This window comes from Jaculus jaculus, chromosome 12 (genome assembly GCF_020740685.1).
Source record: "Jaculus jaculus isolate mJacJac1 chromosome 12, mJacJac1.mat.Y.cur, whole genome shotgun sequence".
Classification (NCBI taxonomy): Eukaryota; Metazoa; Chordata; class Mammalia; order Rodentia; family Dipodidae; genus Jaculus; species Jaculus jaculus.
In genome coordinates this window covers 26,819,705-26,827,857 of record NC_059113.1, presented here as the reverse complement: position 1 = coordinate 26,827,857, position 8,153 = coordinate 26,819,705, and positions in this window count along the sequence as shown.

The following is an 8,153-nucleotide window of genomic DNA, read 5'->3' as shown; positions in this document are numbered from 1 at the left end:
AAATAAAGCAAGTCATCTTCCAGTCTTTCTTTTCTCTCTTCTCCCTCTCCTCTCTCTGTAGCACTGAGGGTGAAACTCCCATACTTGACAAATGCTCTACTACAACTGAATCATATCCCCATTCTAAGTCTTTCATTTACTATTTATTTGTTTTACTATTTGGGGGAAGTTTTGGGACAAGGGTCTCACTATGTAGCCCAGGCTGACCTGAGACACACTATATAGTCCAGGTTAGCCTCAAACATGCAGCAATCCTACCGACTACATCTCCCAAGTGCTGGGATTACAGGTACGTAAGTCGAGTCTTAAGTGTCATTTACTGCTAGCTCCTGAATGGACTTGGAGAAAAATTAAAAAAAAAAAAAAGACAAGAAATCACTTCAAGCAATAACAATAATGATGGTAATATACAAAAGGAGATTGTGACAGTCAAGGAATTGTTTCTCTGGTAAAAACTGGACCCTTATCCTAATTAGGAGTTGGTCCTGACACTCACTCTAGATCTTTGATTGCTGAAGTTCCCTCCTCCTTCAATGTGTTCTCAAGTCCACCCAAGTCAACAGGCAAGAGCAGGAGAGAAACAGGATCACCGGTAGCTTTCCCAGTCACATGTTCTACAGAAATAGTCCTGGTTTGAGGAAAGTGTCCCCAGAATTAGAGGGGGAAAAAATAGATGCTGCTTTTAATTATTAGTGGGAGACAGTTTTTCTGTGGTAACAACAGAAAAACCCAGGCATTGGCGATGAACCCGTACTCCTGTCAGTCACGCAAACTCGGCCCCTGGGCTTCAACTGCAGGCACAACTAAGGCTCCTGGAGAGACTGGCTCCCCAAAGTGGCTAAGGAATCCACATTATCAATATGATAATAACACATTAATTCACCTAGTGAAATGGGAGATTAGCTCCACTGGAAGCCAGAGTTTTGAGCAGGGGCCTCCACAGTGCCTGAGGCTGGCCTGTAGTGTCAAAAGATAAGCATACCCATTGGTCTATGGAGAGAACGAGAGCATCTTACACTCAGTCCTGGCCTGGGGCAAGAGAACAGTGACAGCTGCCTGAGCCTCTTGTCTCACCCATGGTCCGGAGTCCCCTTGTACTCAACTTTTATTTCTGCAATTAGCAACTCCTAAATTCTGCCTGCGCTGATTCCATTTCTTTTTCTTTTTTGTTTTTTCCTAGGTAGAGTCTCACTCTAGCTAGCCCAGGCTGACCTGGAATTCACTATGGAGTCTCAGGATGGCCTTCAACTCACAGCAATCCTCCTACCTCTACCTCCAGAGTGCTGGGATTAAAAGCGTGCGCCACCACGCCCGGCTGATTCCATTTCTGATTCCCCGCGTCAATGACCGCATTCCGACTCTAGAAGTTGGCTTCCTCTTGGCAGCACTAGTTGGTCGGGGTGGGAAGTTTGTGCCGTTTCCCCTCTGACACTTCTTAGATGTGCTCAGAATGTGCTTCTAGAGAGGCAGCTAAAAGTATCTAGAAAAGTGAGCCGAGAGGCAGAAGTGGGAGCCATAGAGAAACCAATTCATCTGCAGACTTCCTGCCCTCCATTTTGTGTCAACCAGAAGGAAAGGGGGCCTAGGCCAACGAACCTTCATGTTGGTTCACGTGCCCGCTCACGTGACAGCCGGGGCTGCACAGTCAGCACCCTGCATCCCAGTTAGAACAAAGGAGTGGGTACACACATCACGGATTCTACTTTCTCCTCACTTAGGACGACCCCTGCCTCTTTGCTTGCCCTGCTCTGCTCCAACTTCCAGTTCTGTGTGGGGACAAGCACCTGGAGGATTCCTGTCTCCTGCCCCTTTGCTCTAAGAACATCAGAACTCATGGCAGAATCGGCTGGCTTGAAGTCCAGAATGTTCATTTATATTCACCAGCTCCACACTTGCTCTGATATCTCTAAACCATGACCACCAGCTTCATGTCTGTGTCCTAGGGGAAGTGTTCAGCAGCTCTTGGGTTGGTTCCAAGAGGGACAGGCTAGAGTGACCAGAGAGATAAGGACGGCTTGTCTTGCACGTGGCATTGCAGTTCCAGAATCACTGCATAGAAGGGGAGGGGAGAGGGTGCCAGGCACTATCTAAGGAATGGCAACCAGGGCTGACATCTGAACGCAGGCAGGCAACCCGAGCCAGGTAGCAAAGAACTGCCTCTTTCATGGTGCTTCGTGGAATCTGAGTCCTCGGGCCTCCTGGGCCCAGTGCGCAATCCCACTGGCTCCTGACAGGGCCCTACCTGATCTGGATCTGCCCTGAGTACATCGTGAGGAGTGGTGTGATGGTGAAGCCAGTTTTGAGGCCACAGATTCTGGATGACAAAGGGGACCAAGATGCTGCCCTTCCTTCCATCCTCCTGGGAGACCTCGTTCATCTCAGGAAGCTGGAGAAAGAGAAAACAAGAGAGTTGTGGTCATTCCAGAGCAACTCAGTGAATGCAGTATGGTACAGTTTGAATCTGAAATGTCCCCACAGGCTTAGATAGCATCCCACATAGTGGGGCTATTTGGGGAGACTGTGGAGTCTTTGGGAAGTCAGGCCTCCCTGTAGGAAGCGGGTAATTGCAGGTGGGTAGTGGTAGGGCATGTTATCCCTGGCCTGCTTCCTATCTACTGCCATATCAGCAGCTTCCCTGTACCAGGTGCTCTTACCACCATGCTCTGCTCAAGCACATGGGGCCCAGCAATCACGGAACAGACCTCTGAAACTGTGAGCCAAAACAAAACCTTCACTTGTTCCTTCAAGTATTTCACTCACAGCTTTGCAAAAGTGACTAATACAGAACATATAACAGCTTGGTTGTCAATGTGACCATCTCTCTCTAAGATGGTGACCACAACCTTACAACTGAGCAGGTAAAGCAGCACTCTGAACAATGTTCGTGCTGCCTAAAGATAAAGGAGCACTGGTTTAAGCCAGGCATGGTGGCGCATGCCTTTAATCCCAGAATTTGGGGAGGCTGAGGTAGAAGGATTGCTATGAGTTGAAGGCCAGCTTGGCTACAGAGTGAGTTCCATGTCAGCCTCAAAAAGAAGACCAGGGGGCTGAAGAGATGGCTTAGCAGTTATGGCACTTGCCCACAAAGCCAAAAGACCGAAGTTCAATTCCTGAGGACCCATGTAAACCAGATGCACAAGGTAGTGCGTGTGTCTGGACTTCATTTAGAGTGGCTGAAGGTTCTGGTGCGCCAATTCTCTATCTGTCCCTTTCCCTCCCTCCCTCTCTCTCTCTCTCTCTCTCTCTCTCTCTCTCTCTCGCTATCTCAAATAAATAAATATAATAGAAATAAAATTTTTAAAAAGAAGATCAAGGGCTGGAGAGATTGCTCAGTGGTTAGAGCATTTGACTAATGACGCAGGCTCAATTCACCAGTCCCCGTGTGAAGCCAGTTACACAAAGTGGCATCTGCAGTAGCTGGAGGCCCTGGCACACCAAACCTATCTATCTTCCTTCTCTGTGTCTCTGTCTGCTAGCAAATAAATAAATAAAAATATTTTTTAAAGACCAAAAAATAAAAATAAACTTTTTATTGTGGAATTTATTTTTTAAGATTTTTGTTTCTTTCTTTGTGTATTTCCTCCCCCCCCTTTCTTTCTTTCTCTCTTCCTTTCTTTCTTCCTTCCTTTCTTTCTTTCTTTCTTTCCTTCCTTCCTTCCTTCCTTCCTTCCTTCCTTCCTTCCTTCCTTCTTTCTTTCTTTCTTTCTTTCTTTCTTTCTTTGAGACAGAGAGAGCAAGAATGAGAATGGGCATGCCAGGACCTCTAGCCACTACAAATGAACTCCAGATGCATGCGCGACCATGTGCACCTACCTCACATGGGACCTGGAGAATCGAACCTGAGTTCTTTTGCTTTGCAGGAAAGCATCTTAACCACTAAGCCATTATCCAGCCTGGACTTTATTTTTTCAATGTGTGTGTGTGTGTGTGTGTGTGTGTGTGTGTGTGTGTGTAGAGGCCCCATGGTTTCTTGCCTTTCCAGCTTTATGTGGGTGGTTAGGGAACTGATCCCAGGCTGGGAGACTTTACAACCAAGCACCTTTAACTGTTGAACTCTCTCCCAGGTCCTTATTGTGAACTTAAAAAACACTTAAAATGATTTTTTCTGGTGTGTGCACATGGTGTGTATAGGACATGTGACCATGTATAAGCAGTGTGTAAAGATGTGCACACTCCCTCACCTACCTTCTACTTCCCCAGCCCATCAATTTTTTAACAATTTAAAAGGGACTGGGGAGGTGGCTCAGTGGTTAAAGGTGTTTGCTTACAAAGCTTGCTGGCCTTGGTTCAATCCCCCAGCACCCATGCAAAGCAACTTATGGACCAGATTCATTTGTCGCTTTCTCTCTCCCTCTTTCTCTGTTAAAAAATAAATAAATAAAAGAAATCAGAGCACAGATAATTCCGCTGACCTGCCATGTGCTTCACACACACTTTAATAAATAAATTTTTAAAAATTGGGTTAAGGATAATCTCAGTTGGTAGAGTGCTTGCCTAGGATGCATGAAGCCCTAGGTTCTATCTACAGCACTGCTCAAGAATGGGCAAGGAGGCGTATACCTGTAATCAAGAAATTGGGAGGTGGAAGAAGGAGGATCAGACGTTCAAGTCACCCTCAGCTACATGCTAACTATGAGGCCAGCCTGAGCTATGAGACCCTGGCTCAAAACACACAACAAAGCTAGGCATGGTGGTGCACGCCTTTAATCCCAGCCCTCAGGAGGCTGATGTACTACGACTGCCTTGAGTTCCAGGCCACCTGGGCTACAGTGAGACCCTGCTTCAAAAACCAAAGGAAAGCCGGGCGTGGGGGCACGCACCTTTAATCCCAGCCCTCAGGAGGCAGAGGTAAGAGGATCGCCATGAGTTCGAGGCCACTCTGAGACTCCATAGTGAATTCCAGGTCAGCCTGAGCTAGAGTGAGACCGTACCTCGAAAAAAAAAAAACAACAACAACACCAAAACCCAAAGGAAAACCAAAAACAAGCAAACAAACAAAAGAGACTTGATGTCACTCTGCCCCAGTTCTGCATGTAACAGACTTACCATATCAGCAACAGCAGTGTACAGGAACATTCTTCCTGCCAGTGCAATCATCCAGTTGGCAGAGAAGTGCCTGCCAGCCAGGATGCCAAAGGCCAAGCCCACTTGGCAGCAGTCGGCAGGAAAGAAGTTGAAGAAGAGTGCCTACTGGATGGTCATCCCCATGTTGAGCAGGATGACAAAGTCTCTTATGGCAGGGACAAAAGGGAGAAGGAGGCTGAGTCAGGAGACAACACTGGTTTAAGCCCCAGACTCAAGACAGGCAGGACAATATGGGGGCACCTTCATTTTCTTGTTTGGAAGCTGCCTCCACCTTCCACTCTGGCCACAGCCTTCCAGCCTGGAGGCTAGAAATGTTCTGTACCATTCAGAAAGTAAGTCCCAGCACTTGGCAGGCAGAGGTAAGCAGATCCACATAACTTGGAGGCCATGCTGAAACTACATAGTGAATTCCAGGTTAGCCTGGGCTAGAGCAAGACCCTACCTTAAAAAAGAAAGAAAGGAGGCAAGGGCAAGGGCAAGGGTGAGGGCAAAGCAAAGCAAAACAAAACAGGTAGAATAATCAACTAGCAATGAATGGAGGGCCTCATTTCTCTTTTGATTGATGGCAAAATAGAAAGACTGCCCTTCCTCACAACTATAATGGATGGTACATTTAGGGAACAAAACTGACAGAGAAGTTCAATAAGTGACAATAAAAGTCAATAAATGGCAAAGCTCCTGGCTGACATCATCCCTGAGCCCTGAGTCCTGGCTTTTTTGTTTTGTTTTTCAAGGTAGGGTCTCGCTGTAGCCCACGCTGACCTGGAATTCACTATGTCGTCTCAGGCTGGGTTTGAACTTACAGTGACCCTCCTAGCTGAGCTTCCCAAGTGCTGGGATTGAAGGTGTGCATCACCACATCCAGCGAGTCCTGGCTTTTTAGTGTCCCAAGATATAGCTATGACCTTAAGCTCTAGCTCACCTACTTTGTCCACCTGCCCAACACAGACTGCCAGCCTCAGGAAAATGAAAAGGCTGTGAGAAAGGATCTTTCTACGTACTTAGAATAGTGTATGGCACCTGGTAAACCTTCCCAACATGTGTCTGCCTGTAATACTCCTGGGTTCTAAAGGTGGATGCTATTATTAACTGAACTTTATAGGGGAGAAAGTTAAGCCAGAGTATGATATGGGGCTAATGGGAGAAAAATGACCCTGTAAAAACTTCCATCATTCTAAGGTAGGATCAGTGGCTAGATGTCACAGCTGGGTCAGTATGTTAATTAACTACAGTGAGACCTGTGAGTTGTGTGAGGTGTGTCTGGTGGCCAGCAGAGGACTAGCCATATGAAAGATGCCTCAGCCCCAGACTGTGGGAACCAGAACAGAGGAATGACAAATGTATGCTCACCTAGCTCATGGGGGAGCTAACTCCTCACAGAGGTTGGCCACCAACATGCTGATGCCTTGGCAAACAGACACGATGAAGGAGGCGCCAATACCAGGCCATCAGTGATACGATGGAGGCCATCGCTCAGGATGATAATCCAGGCCAAGGTGCTGATATCAGAATAGCAGACACTATGAGCCAGTACCAGACACTTTGAAATGCCTGCAAGTCCTAAGAGAAGACATATTCCCATAGGTAGGCATGACTCATGAAGGTATGTTTCTTAAAGGCTTCCCCAGGGCTGCAGTGATGCCTCAGTGGTTAAAGCTGTTTGCTTACAAAGCCTGACATCCTGGGTTCCATTCCCAGTCCCTACATAAAGCCAGATGCACAAAGTGGCACATGTATCTGGAGTTTATTTGTAGCAGGAGGAGGGCCTGGCATGCCTATATTCTCTCTGTCCCTCCCCTCATAAATATTGGAGAAAAAATGCTTCCCCAGCTATTGATGGCCACTGACCTGCACAGACAGTGAACCTACGATGACCTTCTTGTTCATGCTGGGGGTCTTGCCGTCCGGCTCACTGTTTTAGTGCAGAGGAATCATGTGATCCAGCTCTCCATTCTTCAGCTTCTCTGTCACGCCCTTCTCCTGGTCCTTCTTGGAAGGCAGCATCTCAGAGGTGAAATAGTTTTGTCCGTGATGGTGCTGAAAGGGCAACAGGAAGCACAGCCAGTGTCACTCACCAAAGCCACCAGCCAAATGAACTCAGAGTGAACCCTCAATGCCCTGGGGAGATCATCCTCTAATACCTAACACCTAAGGAAACTGAGCAGGCCACACACAGGAACATCCAGTGCCAAGCATGAAGACAAAAGCTTCATATTACACATCAAAGTAGGCTCAGCATGTCACTCAAGTCTGTGACGTGGCCATTGCTCTAGGTACTAAGAACTTCACAATGTCCTCTCCAACTCAGCTGCTGCTCAGGTAATGACCACATGCTGATCACATAAGACATCATTCTGGAACTACACCAGTGCTCTATTACTGGATTTCTTATTTCATACATGATAATGTATGTTATCAAGCCCCTTCCCTATCTTTTAAGGTTAGAAATACATGAGTGGGAAATAGTCTAGATCAAAACACAAGGGGGATTTACCATTGCTACTAGTAAAGGGCTCACCAGCTACATCTATTTCTAGTCTGGCCTCTGCCCCAGCTAACATCCTCAGAAGGTGATACTGTTGGTAGGAATATGGTTTCCAGGACTCTTAACATGTTCTGGCTATACTCATAGCTGTTAGATGTTTACCAAGGTAATATATGCCTGGCGTCCCTGTTCCAGATAAGGTTTACACTGTCACCAGTCAACTAAACTTGAATGTTAGACAGAATGACATTAAACTTTTATGCTATTCTTTCTAATCAAATGTGCCATAAAGCCAGATTCATATTCAATATCAGTTTAACTGTCCTTCTGAGTGCTTAATAACCATATGTAGAAGCCAGAGCTAATTGGAGACAACAATTAATTTGGTTCCTGCTCCCAGGTCAGAAAGGCTATAGGAGACAACAGGAAACTTCCAGCATGTTCTACAACTCTGATAAGCCACCTGGTCTTCTTGGTCAGGGAGAGCATGGAGATCCAGAAATTTGATTGCAAGTCAGTATACAATCTTCAAGAGGAGAGTCAAAATGGAGTGATGCTTCTAAAGGAATACACATGGCCCTGG